Source organism: Stegostoma tigrinum, chromosome 33 (genome assembly GCF_030684315.1).
Source record: "Stegostoma tigrinum isolate sSteTig4 chromosome 33, sSteTig4.hap1, whole genome shotgun sequence".
Classification (NCBI taxonomy): Eukaryota; Metazoa; Chordata; class Chondrichthyes; order Orectolobiformes; family Stegostomatidae; genus Stegostoma; species Stegostoma tigrinum.
The window spans coordinates 11,446,653-11,462,977 of NC_081386.1; the positions used below are offsets into that span (position 1 = coordinate 11,446,653).

The following is a 16,325-nucleotide window of genomic DNA, read 5'->3' on the forward strand; positions in this document are numbered from 1 at the left end:
CACCTGACCATATTAAAATTATTATTACTTTACCTTACAAAACATCAGAGCTATCCTGTGTTAAAACAACTAGTGATTGTATTTCATATTGAGGTGGTCGTGTGTTTGTTTTTCTATATTAATCTTCCATTCCAGTCATTAAGGTCTTGCGAATGTGATGAATTTTTATTGGACTCCAGTTGGGATTGTGCATTTTGGCTTAATTCACGTGAGCGCGAGATTCCCCACGCAAAACAAAATACTCCCCTAAATTCATTGCCTCTAGAGTCCTCTGTTGGGAAATGGGGGTATGTTGGGAAGGGATGGGGGAGCCGCGGGAATACGGGAAATTCGACAGCAAATAAATGCTGCTATAAATCAGTTGCGGCTATACATCCCTTGCTATATATTGCTAAAGCAAGGATGTTGGACATTTTGATGGAATTTTTTAAATATGCAGTAGAGTGCTGGCAAGCTATTTTCATTGCCCAAAGTTTATCAGTAAATTATTTACAGGGGGTTCATTGTACGTGTCCCACTTGAAACTTTCCCTGCCAAGCGGAATGCGGTGGAGCTTCCAGCACCGGTAACAGTGACATCTGTGGAGTATTGTTAAAAAAAAAGAGAGATTGAACTGTTAGCGATGTGAATTGTTGATTAGATTCGAATTTCGCTTAAAAAATCAGCAGGAGGTACTTGTCGTGTCGATCTTGACAGCTTTTCCGCAATGTTGACATTTAACAGTGGCTGCTAGATTTTAAACTATTGGAGAAGGGAGAAGACGGAAGGACACAAACGGTAACTTGTGAAATAAAATGCCAGGAACGTCAAAAAGAAAGTTGTTACGTCGCTGAAATGTTCAACTTGATGCCATTTGAGTTAAGCGTTCATTTGTTTCACGCTTAAGTTTGGGAAGGTACGGCGCAGCTTTCGCTAGTTACGCTTGTGCGCATTCATTCTCGATACGCAGAGTTCTTTCATTTTAACTTACGTTAGGTCACTATTAACTCCAAAAGCTATACAGTTTCAGTTAACGGAGATCTAGGTTCGCAACCTAATTGATATTAGCTGTAGGCAATAAAATACTTTAATTTTCTATATTAGCTGATATGAGATCATTTCAAAGCTTTGATATATTTAAACATATCGCCTGGGCGTCGGTATTGATACATTGAGCAGTGAACTTGTCAAAGATGGTTCTTCAACAGGTGCTTTGTAGAAACTCGTGCTCTAAGTAGCTCTGACGTATGCCAACTGCATGTTTCTGAAACACCTTAAGTCTCGCTTAAACAAACTTTATTTCTCTCTATTACATCACAGCCGTCGATTCTGCTGCAATAAACTTTAAAGTCCATTTATCAAACATGATTCAAAACGTGTAGTATTTGATGATGCCGAATACAATGCTACAATACAGAAAACAACGAAATATTTCCCAATGGATTTGGAGGGTTTTTTTCCCCCTGGGCAGACACGAACTTGATTCATATCATCCCATCTTCCGTGAATACAAATTTCCAGAGCTGCAAATTTACCCACTCATACGCAGCTAAACAAATGCCAATTTTCATGCTGTGTTCAGAAACTTGATGCAATCAAACAAAGAACACAGAACGTATAAGCTCGTAGAACTCAATTAGTCAGAGTGCAGGAGTTTAGAGCATTTTTGTTAATTCTGAATATCATACCTATTCCACGTAATATCGTTGTTTGGATACCGCAGATTTTGGTGTGAACATCACATTAGTTGACCACAACATGGAAGAAAAGTATAGGGGGAAAGAAACTATGCCCTGCATGATAACTTTCTTGTTTTAATTATCAATGTGCATAATGATTTCCCATGCCCATGCCGTTATCCAATTGACCTTACCTTCAAGGCCATTTTTGAAAGAAATATCAACAGATAAATGAGTTCAGGTAACTTCAAGAAAAAAAACATGCACATCTACCATAGTCCGTTCGACATCTCCAAATGAAATAGGATGAAAGTTGTTTTTCTAAAAAAAAAGTTGTGATTTTTTTTCTTGATGACTTTGTTCCTTTATAGCTAGCGGAGAGATATACGCTTCACGTGAACGCACATCATTCGACAGGATAATAGTTCTATAATAAATACAGTGACTGTGCTACCCTGCTATAATATTTTAAAACGTTTGATCAGCCCACTCCATAAATAATATTAAAAACATTCATTATCAAGAAGAAAGTTGTTGTGCTTTTAAGTCTTGGATCGATTCTTAAAATATGATGTCAGCATTGGATTCTGGGATTTGAACTGAGTCTGTTATATGAAGATTAAAAATGCTTTTCTGAGCACTTTACCTTTTTGCACATTAGTGATGGAAAATTAACTAGACATAGACATAATTTCACGGAGAAAAAATGCAAACACCCCGTTTGTCCATTTTCTTGAAATCTGCAAATAATTTATAACCTGCAATCAGCTTTCAAAAAGGATGAAAACGCAAAGAACAAATTGATTTACTCTGGACGTTATTATATTGATGCTGGGAAGGTGACAACCTGACGATTGCAAAGATTATAAGAAAACAGGAAATTAGAAAAATCAGCGAGGACTATGAGGCTCAATGAAATTTATGCTGGAAACACAGACCCATGACGGATCACATGTGGTTTGATTTACAATTTATGACAACTGTTCCATCCATGGTATATACCTGCAATTTATTTTAATGCGAAAAATTGAATGTTAATTCGAATATCAGGATTTTTGTGAACTGTTATGTTTGTGAGTTAACAATATTCAATACATTTGGACAATTAATTTCCCGCAGATTATTTCTTCGAACATTTTTTTCTGCGTAACATCTAGTTGAATAGTTGTGATTCTAAGTCAGTGCAAATTGCACAAGTTCGCCCATTTTCTTTTAATTTTTAACGATTAGAAAATTATTAGTGTTTTTCTTATTGTTTCAACAAAGCGAGGAGCATTTCATTTATCAATTTGAGGATCTTAACATGAACTGTTTAAAAGTTTGGCGGTAGTATGTGTTAATGTCTTTTTTTTGCCTGGTACTCGCTTGATACGGTTAGATTGGCGCTCACTTTTATATCTGCTCTTTTCAATTACAATCTATCAGTTCCCCAACCGTCGTGGAGAAAATATAGTTGCATTGATTAGCCTTTTCGTCTTTTGCTGGTTTATTTATCAGGACCCCGAACAAATCCGTGGTACGACTTCACTTATTACATTTAAGAGATTTTAATGTTGGAATGTCACTTTTAATTTCACAAGACAAACAACATCCTTGACACATAATATTCAACGAAACTAGCACACCGATGAATATGATTCAGCTCATTTTGCACTGATAAACCAAAAGAAATCTACGGACACTGTCTTTCTTGCTTTTAATTCACAACAGAGAATATATTCTTTAAATTAAAAAAAACAAGCTTGATTTAGTTTATGCATTTACAAAGGGCGCGCAGATAATTCAGCAAAGCCATTTTGATAAGGCTCCCTTTAATAAAGATAATTTAATTCTGCAACCAATAGTGTTTAAAATAACACGGGGCGATGCGTTTTTTTACAATTAGAGGTACTTTAGCTTTCATTCTCAAGAATTTAATCTTAGGATTCGATATCACCTTCTATTCACACTACCTAGACAAAGAACTGTGCTATTTAGCACATAATTTTGTATAGGAACCAGCGCCTCCTAGTACCTGACTGAGTAATAACTCGAACATTTTATCCTGCAAATCCACAATATCTCACAAAATAAAATAAACTAACACGATTAAAAGCTTGGGATTTTGAAGAAAGTCGACAGGCAACAATTGTATGTGTGCTAGTGTCAATTTGCTGCAAAATTCCAAATTCCAAATTTTACCGCAAAATGATACGAACTGGAAAGCTTTGTGTGATGATACGAACTCAGTCTGAAATCAAACGATTCTCCACTGAGAAAAACTGTACCCATAATTAAAGTGTTTCACGTTCGTTGACCAATGACGAAGTTGCGCCGAAAAAAAAGAATTAAATGAATACTAGCTGTGGAAATGTCTGCCTTTTCTTTATCATGTGCTTTTAATTGGGTGGCATGAATGAATACTCCAAGAATTTAGGTTAACTCAGAATTAAATGAATTCAACACACCACACGAACTCAATCGTATGTAGTTGTGGGCATTTAGCTGCTACAGGTTCCAAACACCAAACTTCACCGGCCCGACTTCCCTCATATTCTCCAGTAAAACACAAAAATAACAAGGAAACGTTTCGTTGCTAAAAAGGGTGTCAAAGAGGAGTTAAAAACATCTGGTCTTTAAAGATCTTGGGGCGTGGTGAGTTAATATATAAGGGTTAATCGCTTTTATTTTACATTTAGATGCTTCCCTATTTGATAAATTCCACGAAATAAAAACAATATTTCGTAATGAATCTCATGAAAGAATCATTTTGAATGAATGGCTTGTTCTACAGTTTAACATGTGTTTACTTTCTCCAATATCTTATTGCTGAGTTCACTCTGTTCACTGAAAGGGGCAAATATGCAAAATCAATCATTACACGTAAAGGCTCTATACAGTTATTGAATACAGATTTGTATTCTAGGCGACTTCTTTAATAAAAGCAAAATCAAAATTATAATCTAACTAAATTCGGAGACGCCACAGTTTGTCAGATACTTCGCATTTAGAGTAAAGATAGTTGACAAACGGGATCAAATTAACGGAACCCCTTTGTGCAACATATCGAATTCGCTGCACTACAATATTTCTTTCAACATTGTACATTGTTTAAAAAAAACTTTTATTCAGCAAAACTCTACTGCAGCAGGCAGTCAGCAATGTTAATGCTCAAATTGTGCGCAGCTCCACACAATTTTATTTTATAAAGATCCACAAAATCTGTGTGGAATTTTGTCACATTTTATGCACCCCCCCCTCCAAACAAATTCAATCATGTAAAATTCTTTTGTGCTTGATTGTACTACACCATTTTGAAAGTACAGCAGAGAAACCACAGATATTAGCGCCACCCCGCTGTCATTTGTGGGATGTGCACACCAAAAGCAGTGAGCAGATCAAACAGTCTCTCAAACATGACACACACATCGTTACCCTTTGCAACTTTTCATTAAATTATTGAACCTTTTATTAGACACCGGCAACAGCATCTTTTTTGACGTGCTGATCCTGAACCGCTCACATTAAAGTATTGCTATACTCGGACGCTCAGTGGTTTATCTGCTAATGGCAAAGTTATATAATGCCAATTAATTCCATTAGCAATCCACGTTGAACGATACAAAAATGAATGTGAAAAAAATACACATCCCATTGAATCATAAATTCACTCTATCCCTCAATCCAAATTGAAGGATGATCGGCCAAAAATGTTTGATAAATATGCTATATTACGTTTCACTTATAAATATCATAGTTGGTCGGAATTTTTATGATTACAATTTAAACAAAACAGTGAGCATGAATTCTGCTGCTGTTAAACTTCCTGCCACAAAATGCAAAGCAAGTCTGAGGAGTTTGTATTACAACTGTGTCATAGTGTTACACCGATGCAAAACATGTAGCCAGAGGGGCTGCTAATGATTACAGTATAAAACCCGGCTCCAACAGAACAGGCAGCCGAGAAACTGGCCATTATTAATTCAGTGGTCAGGCACTTATCCAAATCTCCCTGGACTATAAAATAAGAAACACATAGCACTCCAATATAAAGATTTTTTTTAAATATGATGCTTTATGTCCCAACGCTAATTATAAACTTTTTCCTCTTCTTTTCAAACCCCGTACCACTCTTTAGCCAGCTGATTTCCTCTCCGGCACCATGCTACAAGACGATTAGCAGCAAATTATCCCTACGTTTTTGCTATTACATTACAAATTTATTTTATGTGACGCGCCGTCAGACCTTTCCAGCCGCATTTCACTGAATGAGTAATTGTGGAGATCCAGATGGAATAGATTTTCTACATTTGACAAGACATTTGTCATTTTTTTAAAGTACCAGATACAGAATATCAGTCAGGCCTTTTTTGAGCATCAAGTTTCCTAAGAATTCAAATGAGATTTAATACAGGAGAATCAAGAGATTTTATATTTTGACAGTGCAAAATTAAAAAGGCAGAACTGAATTCATCGCAAAATCGACACTTATTAGAGTTAGGGACTTATTAAATCTAGCCGGACGCGATTGTGCAGGCTGTAAATCATCGACTATCGTTTTATTGGAAAGGAGCATTTGAATTCATTTCTAAGTGTTGGAGAGTGTGGAAACATTTGTAATAATGAACAGAGGGTGGAACTACTTTCTGGACATCTCTTCAGGTGCTGTTTATCTGAGAGGAAATGAGGGCTCTTTCAATTCTTTATCATACTGATACAAACTCCTCTGTTGTATTAATGTAAATTATGCTGGAGATTTTTTTTTGGTAAACCTGAATACATATTTAGCGTCGGGATCAATTCTAGGAACGGCCCTGAAATATATTTCTAATTCGTGAAGTATTTAATAGAGTAAACTAGCGATTTTGGCCTACTGCAGATATGCGTGCGTATCATTGCTCTCAGAGAGTCTACAACAACCAAGAGTTATAAGTCCATTTCGGGAGACTTTTTGAATTAAAATACATCGGTGTACGAATCAATTTTCAGTTTCAGAAGATGCAAATGTGAGAACTTTGGCATCACTGCTTCTCTATTCTGTACCAAATATGTTGCAAATTTACTCCCATCCACCTTTTATTTTCTATCATGCGCGAGGTGATTAGTAAACACAATGTCATGGTACCTAGTTCTAAAACAAATATATAAGCATGTTATTTTTATTAATATATTGATCAACGTACTATAATGGTATAAAATACTAATCACACAATACCACAGCCCCCATCTCAGTCATTTGTTCTTTGCCTATTCAAATGAATGCAGTGTTCGATATTTTAATAAGACTTGGTTTATGTTTGATTGTCTTGATATTGTAATAAATGCAATTGTTCGGAGTCACGTGCCGGGCCAGGATTCCAGTCTTAGATCCGATTTAGTCTACTCACTCTGAGGGCGCTTTAATCGTCGTATCTTCGGGGAGAGGGGGACAAATCATAAATTTAAAAGGGATCATATTAAAACACAGACAAAGCACTAAGGTGCATGTTGTCTATTCGAACGTCATATTGGGAAAGGATCGGAGCTGTGGGGTAAATCCAATGGACATCTAGAAGATGAACCGAGATTCCAGATATACTTAGAGTACGTGCATCAATATAAACCAAAAAAGGGGCATCCTACAGGAACAAATAAAATGCATGCAGTATCTGAGATCAATATGTTCTGGGATATTAAATATATCTCCGCTATCATTGATTATGCTGGAACTATGTTAGCCAGTCTACTTGGGTAGCTGCTCAGCGCGGTCAATTTATGAAAGCAAATAACCTGCCCTGACTATTTCCTTGATACATCGACAGAGTGGCATAATATCCAGTGAATGAAATTGTTTTTAGCTCAGCAGATACATGTTATTCCACTGGTTTAATTTCCAACGCAGCTCTTTTTGGTTATTGTTTTGTTCTTCATAATAAAATCTGTAAATGACGATAAAAAATACTGAACAGTGCTAGCTGGAATTATTTATTAATACGAGTAATAAACAGTCTCATTTATCCGCGTCCACGGAATGGCGGCAGTTGATAACCTGCCACAGAGCAGCCATTTTTTTAATCGCTTAGAAATCGTGCCTGGTAAGGTATTGATACAATAAAATGATCTGCCTAACAATCGAATCAGATTTTACATTGCTAAATAAATGACTGCAAACATACACATAAATATTAGTCTCTGCTCGAGCCTTAAAAACCAGAGTGTCGATCTAAAACTACGATAAGTAATGCTGTAGAGGGGGCTAAATGTTTTAAATATAACCCTACAGCATTGATCCTAATTAGAAGGAGCATTCTATGATTTCAATGACCGCCTGTGTTTCTTTCCTATTCTGCGAAACTTATCAAAATCTGCTGTAATCGTTTGTTTTTTTTTGGGGGGGGGGGGTGGGGAATTGGTATCAGTTAACTGTACCAAATTAATTGGGGACTTAATTGTAACATAACCCTGCTTTTATAATTCGGGAGAATTGGAGATATAATTTCAGCCCCATTTAGTAGCTGTACTTAACATACAATTTTCCATTAGAAAGTGGAAATATGAAATGTATTTAATTGTGATTCTACAATCATGGCACCAGCAGATACACTTCCACACTTTCACGGCTTGTCACACTTTCTAATAAATATTCTGCATATTTTGGCAATGATTTTACTGAAGATTATATTGTACGTGATCTGCAATACAGAAATCCGCGAAGACTTCAGTGTGACTTTTTTGGGGGTGGGGTGGAAACCGTTTTACAGATTCTGCTCGTTACTGAAAGGCAGTAAGCAGATGTGGGTGAAGAAGATGTCATCAATAGGCAAGATGTGTGACTCACTCTGTAAATAAATTATTGCTGGCCACCGATTTCACAACCAAATTTGAGTGGATGTTATAAGGATTAACTACTTGCTATTTCGCATATGATTCCTTATTCTGACTCCCAAGCAAATAATAATGGAAGTCTAAACTTTCTGTTGGGCCTGATGTATAGATTCTTTACTCCTCAATACCAAATCAAGACGGAGAAATGAGCCAGATCATTCAGAAGCAGGCGAGTTCTTGAAGGATGTTGTTGTGCTTTAAGGGTTGTGCTTTTAATAATAAATAAATGTCCCTCGATCAATCAGGATATCATTTAGGCCAATGCATTTTCGTGAAGCCGACTTCTCCCTACTTTTATCATATAGCCAGTTACACATGAAATGCACATAATGCATCAGCAACTCGCTGAAACACATTTTATAGCACCTCTAATACAAAGACTTAAATGCGTTTCCCTGATTCATGCCTTTGAACAAAATGTTTACTGGTGAAGTGCATTTTGTGTGAGTTCTACTATATGACATAGTCATATATTCCATTCATACTGTGAACGCCCAATGTGCGCCATTTGTGTCCCTGAAATGTCTCGACATGATTTCTGTTCAAATGAACCGAACTCTTCAGCAGGTTATGTGAGAGCAGATCGTCAAGGTATATTTAGCAGTCGTTCCAATTTTCTTATTTCTTGAATAGTTTTGGGGGTGCCAGGCTTTAAAGTAATGGGACAGTAAATTGCCAGTGACCCTGAACTATCGCTAGGTCTGCTTGAAAAGCTTTGCTCCCAAACCCAGACAAAGGTTCCATGCACACAAATACAACCTATTTAAAGACGAGTCACAATACTCGGCAGATTGAATTCCTCATATATATATGGTCCCATTGATGTGGCAACTTCCATTTAAATTTAATTTCTGTAGAAAGTTTGTTTCGCACAAGCACGTTTGTACTTGTAATTTGAAGATTGATAAAGTAAATTAAAAAGATTGCTCCTTGTTCGTACTTAATATGGCAGATTCACCAAATTCGCGCGAGCTGGATGTTCCTGGATTTAGTTTTGAAGCAATTAGGAATAAAAATGGATACACTACACACACACACACACACACACACACACACACACATATATATAATAGATTGTCAGAGCCTAGAGAAGCCGTTGGAAACAGGGTGAAACAATAGATGTTCGTAGAACGAGGGAACTTTGGAAATCTTAGTTACTGTTTTCCAATAGAAAAGTGTCAGAATCCGCCAAAGGGCTTAAAGGCTTAACGCTGGCAGTAAGTTCATCATCAGAGCGAGCTATTCTTTCAGGCGTTTTAACCATCCTTTGAGACGATTGAAACCGCTCTCTCTTCGGCTTTATCCCAAAAGAAAAAAAAACCAAAGGACCAGAGGTCGAAGTTTAACAGTATTCTCTTGACTTCCAGGTGTTCTACATGCCGTATTGAAGCATCAGTACCTCGGCACAGCACTTCGGGTGATTCCTTAAAATAATAAATATATTGGAAGGTACACTGATCAAGGCAACTGCCGTGTGAAATATCTATGGAAATGTTGGCTTGAATAAATAAATATGGGACTCTAATAAGTGTTGTACTGTACCACTCACTGTAGTGGACAGACATGCAGAATACATTGACATTTTACATTCTGTCGCGATAGAAATGTTAACCTTGCGATCGCTTTTTATCTAAAGGTTGCAGTCATAATTCCACTAACAACAGCAATTTTTTTTAAATGCATTTGTTTCATTAAGTTTTCCCTAACAGAAAGCTACCAGTCTGCATTAATAGTCACATAGCCAATATCGTGGTTGTAACACGATCTACACCAGCGGAGTATTAATCAAATCAATCAGTGTTGACAAATTAGAAATATTTGAAGGAACGCGTTAATTTACAACTTTGTTATTAGTTAAAAATCATCAGCATTGTAGTGGCAATTAATAACGCTCTGAGTGGAACACTGAGAGAGGATTGATGCCTCCTGTACCGATAGTGGTAAGCGCAGCTGTCCCACAATGATGCCCAATGATAGAAAGATTCAACTAGGGCGGGGGTGGTGATGGTGGGAGGAGGGATGAGGGTGTTGTAATAGTGGACTGGGACAACGTATTTAATAATGAAACGTTCGCAAGTAGGAAAAGAAAAAGAAGGAAGCAAAGGAGGAGAGAGATGAGAAAAAAATGAGGGAAAGGGAAACAAATAGGTGGTGATTGGAACACCGGACGACGCAGCGGATAGTTCATATACAGTCTAAAGAACATTTTATGGTTAAAATTATTACTGTAGGTTCCAAACGTACATAACGAACGGGCAATCACATACCAATAACTCAACGATTAGTTTTAAAATAAAACCAAACCCGCCCTACACAAAAAAAGACTCACTTACAAGAATAAAACACACAAATTCATCACAGTACGGGAATGACCAGTCTAACAGTCATGGTTTAATGGGATCCTGATATTTCCATTTACAGCCGGAGAGTTTTGCAGGCCAGACCTTTAATGTTAAAACTTTCTCTCCCCCGCTCTCTCTCTCTACTCATCCCTTCTCGCGCATGCACAACATTTACAAGCCCTTCCCCCATTCCACCCCCTCCCCAATTGCTGACAGTTCGACATAAACTTCGGCTAAAAGATCCTTTTTCGCGTGTGCGTGTCGCTGTTCACCTCGTTTACAAGCATGCTTTTCAAATGATCATTTATTTTAAGTATTTCCTATTTGCTGTAACTCTCTCTCACACCCTCTCTGTCCTTCGTCCCGTTTCTAACCACTCGGCTCACTCACAGCAGGTCCTAACTACTTGAAATTCACCAAAATAATGACCGTTTCGAAACGATAAATCATCGTCTCTATGTAAACCTTGAAGGAGGTTTTTAGAAAATAGCTTGCTTACTGTGCATGTGTGCGCTCCGTTTCCACTTCGATTGCTTCCTCGATGCCTCCTGTGATCAGCCAGTCCCGCACTTTACACTGGAATCTGATTTTTTTGTTTGCTTTTAAAGTTATACTTTCTATCGGTTGCAACTTTTGTTTTCCTACTTTTTTTGTTGTTGAACGCACACTTGGCTTACTAAGTCGTAGCGCGTTGCACAAAAGGAGCTACGGAATGAGATTTATGGCTTTCCAAATGAAAAGATTCATTCGACATAAAAGGTTAACACAAAGTTCGTATGACCGTGACTTGCATTGGCAAGAAGCAGCGCCGACTCAGCACAAAGGCAGTTCAAAGAAACCTTTAAAATACACGCAGGCACACACACACACATACAGACACACACAGACACACGCACACACGCATACACACACCAGTCGAAACTGCGGTTTTCATATCCATGCTATAGTTTCCAAGCCCAGGCATCCTTTTGTTCGTCTTGATGGAGTTCTCTCTCTCTCTCTCTCTCTCACCCTCTCCCTCAATCTGAACTTTGCCACTTTGATGCCGACGAAACCCTCGTCTATTTCACAGGGCAAACAAAACATCAAGACACTGGGATATAGAGAAAGAAGAAGGGTGAGGGTGTGAGAAGACAGAATGTGGTTGGGCTTCGGGGATGAAGGGTAGAAAAGAGGGAAAAAGAAATAAGACAGAAAAAAAAGGTGGAATTGAGACAAATACTTGACTGGAAAGCAGGGAATGACTGGGTGTCTTCGTGTGTTATTTTTCCACAACTAAAGGCACACACACAAAAAAAGATAAGACGTGTGTTTTCTGACTTGGGCAAGGCGTTATTTATATTAAAAAATAAGCACAGAGCAGATGTGTTAGTTGTCAATCTGTAAGTTTGTGCAATGGGAATGCTAATGAGAGAAAATTAACCCGTCCTTTCGTTACATAGGAAGGGATCGATGGTTGACCCTCAGATCCCAGAACATCTCAGTTATGGTGCGTAGCGATGATATAATCAGCCTCATCTTTAGCACGGAGCTACTCAACACCGGCAACTTTTGATAACAATTTAGGTTGCATCTCCGAAGCATTCACATAATCTCGTCTAACAATTAGAAACAGGCAACAGAAATGCTTGTTTGATTGTAAAATCCTGTCCAAACTCGAGGGTCTGTTGAATTATTAGCTCTGAGTTATTTCAGTTAAGTGTTGGGAATAATGATTGAAATTTGGAGGAACGTTTCCTCTACCCTTGAGCCCGTTTTGGGAAATATCTGCTCTCCAATACCAGTTGCTAAGTGTGTGCAACGAAATTCTCGAACCGGAGTTTCCTCATTAATGTATTCGGCCCAGTGTACTTGTCTGTTCATCGATATCATTTTCAACGCGAAAAAAAAACTGTTGATGTCTGATACCATTCAATCTACATTGAGGTGTTCCTCTCATCAGTAGGATGAAGATTGAAGTGCCCGTGGGCTTAAAAGTCGTAGAAACGGGGAAACACTTCTGATAATACGAGGATGATTTGTTTAATTTCTCTCCTGAGTGGGTAGAGCAAACATAATCCCCCCACGCCTGCGAATTATATCCCTGTGCATTACTCGTTTAGTGTGTGCGCACCTTATTCGCTATTAGAAATAACAGAGCTGATTTTTTTTTAAAAAACAGGAACCTGTTTATATCCGAGGAAACAAATCAATGATGCCTCGTCGTAAAAATAATGGAACAAAATATGTTATTAAGATATTGCTTTAGCGGTGTTCAAATTTCTGACTTACACGGTCCTCAAACGTTGGTTGCTACATTTCAGGCTAACAGGTGGGTAACATAGGACAGGTTTATTCCAGCTGAAAATTATTAATATGAGAAACAGGAGAAAAATCAAGTGAAGCAGTTAACTTCTGTCTGAATGCAAACATTAAGGTAATATAGCCTTCCTCCACTTTGAATCTGTCCTGCTCCTGTTGAGTTTAACTTGTGGTTGAAACTCGAAGTAGGTCCTTAAGTGACAATTCTGTGGATAACGGGTAGATGGCACAATTTTCTAACATTTAGAGAGCACACACGCTGAGCACTAAGTCCATTTAGAAGCACTTTCTTTGTGTGCATAGAGATAACTTGACAGACAAGCAGAACAGAGACATCTCAATGAAGCCTGCAAAAAAGTTTGCACAAAGGGATTCGCAAATCACTCGTTTATGAGGGAAAAAAACGGAGGAGTAGAGAGGGGAAACATTATTTCGTGGTGCTGTCAATAAATTAATTCCCCTCCGAAGAAATGTCAATTTGAACTGAAAATAAATAATGTGGAAGCTTTGAGTTGTAGAGGACTGGGCCGCGAACAGCAGTCTGGTGGAGTTGAAGGCGAATCCCTGGTGGTAAATCCATCATTAGCATTTATTTCCTGTAAGGCGGCATCTACAGTAAATTTATCCCGTTTTTGTGGCGCTTTAATAGACATTTATTAAAAGACTTTAGAAAGAGCATGGGGAGTCTGATTACATAAATTTAGAATTGGAGCATCAAAGTCACAAGTTAGTGGTAATCGGGTTATCGCGCTTCCAAAAAGTGCTTCACCGCATCAAACTGCTATCAAATATATATGCACAAGGATATGAATGAACAGCCCTTTTTGGCACGGCGGGAGAATCTTTTCAGTCACACACCTTAGCCGGGATAGCATCTGAGTGCTCAGATTAAAAAAAGCCTGGAATTGTAGTGCCCTACATTGCTCTCCTCGCGCACTTTACGTCTCTCAATTAGATATTATAAAATAAACCTTCGCCAGTCTTTAGTCTGTAAAGAACACAAAATGCGTGTGTCTGTTTGTGTCTTAACAATGTAATCAATAACACTTCTCTTGTCAAGAGATTTATGCCATCTCCTCTCAAAAGGTAAATCTGCTTAAGATAGACAACCTCCTTGGAGGGAGAGGAGGGGTGTCGGGGTGCGGGGGGGGAGCAAAATAAACTTGTGTGAAACATATTGAATCCTAGCTAGTGGTATTTTGTCATCGCTGCAAGCCGAACAGCGGGTTTATTGAAAAATTGCACTTTATTTAAAATCCAGACAGCTCTGCTTGTCCACGTTTCGTTCATGTTGTTGCAATGTCGGTTTTAAAAGTCTACACATACTAAGACTGGATGGAAGTGTGTATGTGCGTACGTTGTTCTATTCTTACACGATTATTGGTCAAACTTCACTTTTTTTAAGTGGAAGGTAAGTGACAGAATGCAGCACCATTCCAGATCATACTCTTTTCAAAAAAAAAATCCTCGAGGAATGAAGTGTGTGCGTGTCTGCCTGTATAGTTGTGTCCGGTGCTTTACCAGGAACGGCTGGGACTTGGTGTAAGCCCTCCGCTTTTCCTCAAACTTTCTGCGGAAGAAAATAAATAAATGTGACATTCGGAGAAGCAAGCGCTCATTAGTTCGCTGTACGCTCCTAATGCGGGGACATAAGAGCAAATTATAGAGTTCAAACCCAGCACACGCGTTGTCAACTGAAATCAGCCCACGAGAAGCATGATACAAATTGTTGCAAAATTGCATCCCCAGTCCCTTTGAGGTTGTGAATATAATGGCAATCATCTTTGAGTTGAAAGGTGCATTAAAATGAATTGTGCATTGGACTATGTATATACCTCAAATTTTGAAAGACATCACACATACTCTCCCGAGCTTAATGTTTTGAAATTAAATTTAAAAAAAACCTTTTCGAGGCCCTATGTTTAAAGAATATTCAAGCGATACGTTTAAAAATGTGTATTTATGTTGAATGAACTTAACAGGCATACAAACTTTTTTTTCTTAACTAACTCGAATCCTGTTTCAACCAACGCCCAGCCTTAACTGCTTTAAAATTATTGAGTAATTAGCTTTAGTTGCGTTTCACCATTAATTAGGTAACAGCGCAGTAGGGAGGCTTTGAAATTCGAGAAAATGGGGTGGTGCGAGGGGGGGTGAGAGAATCGTCTGAAACAACTTTCAGCCTAGTTTAAATAAATAAATGCGAGCAGGGTTTTAAGATTCTGAGCGTGTCTGCGTCTCGAAAGCTGTAAATACATTCTCCCCCCCCCCCCCCCCCCCCGAAGTCGATGGCACCGCGGATGCAAACTTTGTTCACATCGCTCGCGTTTTTGGGTCTTAGTTTTGCCCTCACACCAGGAAAGCTGAGCAGCACCGGCCTGAATTTAACCCGTTCGCTTTGTACCACCAAACCCGATTTTGAAACAGAGAAACAGAAAGAGGGTGCATGTTATGAGGAGCGGAGCAATGTAAACAGATTTGGTGAAGAGACTACTGCCAATGCATAGAGACACTGCAGTTTTGTATCGCTGTGTTTTGCGGCGAGTAAACGGCTCCCCTGTAAAAGACGATTGCTTTGAGAGGATGGACGATTTGTTGTTTTTGCATATTTAAATGACAAACCACAATGAGATTGCGTGAAACGCCGGGGCCTTTTTGTGTGTGTGTGTGTTTCGAGAACAGTTTGCAAGGAATAAAATCTGGTGGCTTCAGCGGAAAAAAAAGACAACTGCACTTCCAGACCTGAGGTTCCTCCTTCACCACTACCAACAATCTACCCCCACCAACCGCAAGCACCCCCCCACCCAACTACACCGCCAATCCCAGTCCCTTCCCCTTGGATCGCCCTCGCCTATGATTGCAAAGGAATAAATAAATAAGCCGGTACATAGATCCTGCTGCTAATCGTTTTATTGGAGCCGCACTGTAGACGAATAGCAAAAAGGGGTTTGAAATGTGTTTCCTATTACAGCTTGCTCGGGCTCGGCAACATATTACACGCCGCCATGTTGGCTTGCTAACAGGACACTAAACGCAGCCGGCTGAACACATACTTTCACACACTGGATCTCCGGTTACAACTGAACCCCACATCAACCTCCAAACCTCCACTCTCCAAAATAAAACTCCCATTAAAGACAGACCGAATGCACAAAACTTTCTGCAACATTGCAACCGCCTC

The 16,325-nt window shown here is 38.6% G+C and overlaps 1 long non-coding RNA gene across 1 annotated transcript in view; it reads right to left on the bottom strand.

Moving 5' to 3' along the window:
• LOC125467398 (uncharacterized) overlaps window positions 1–11,901 on the bottom strand; it is a 30,076-nt gene extending 18,175 nt beyond the window's left edge. The window contains exon 1 of the long non-coding RNA XR_007250626.2: window positions 11,343–11,901. This is a non-coding gene — a long non-coding RNA (uncharacterized LOC125467398). The remainder of the gene's footprint in view (window positions 1–11,342) is intronic.
• Between the last annotated feature and the right edge of the window lie 4,424 nt (window positions 11,902–16,325).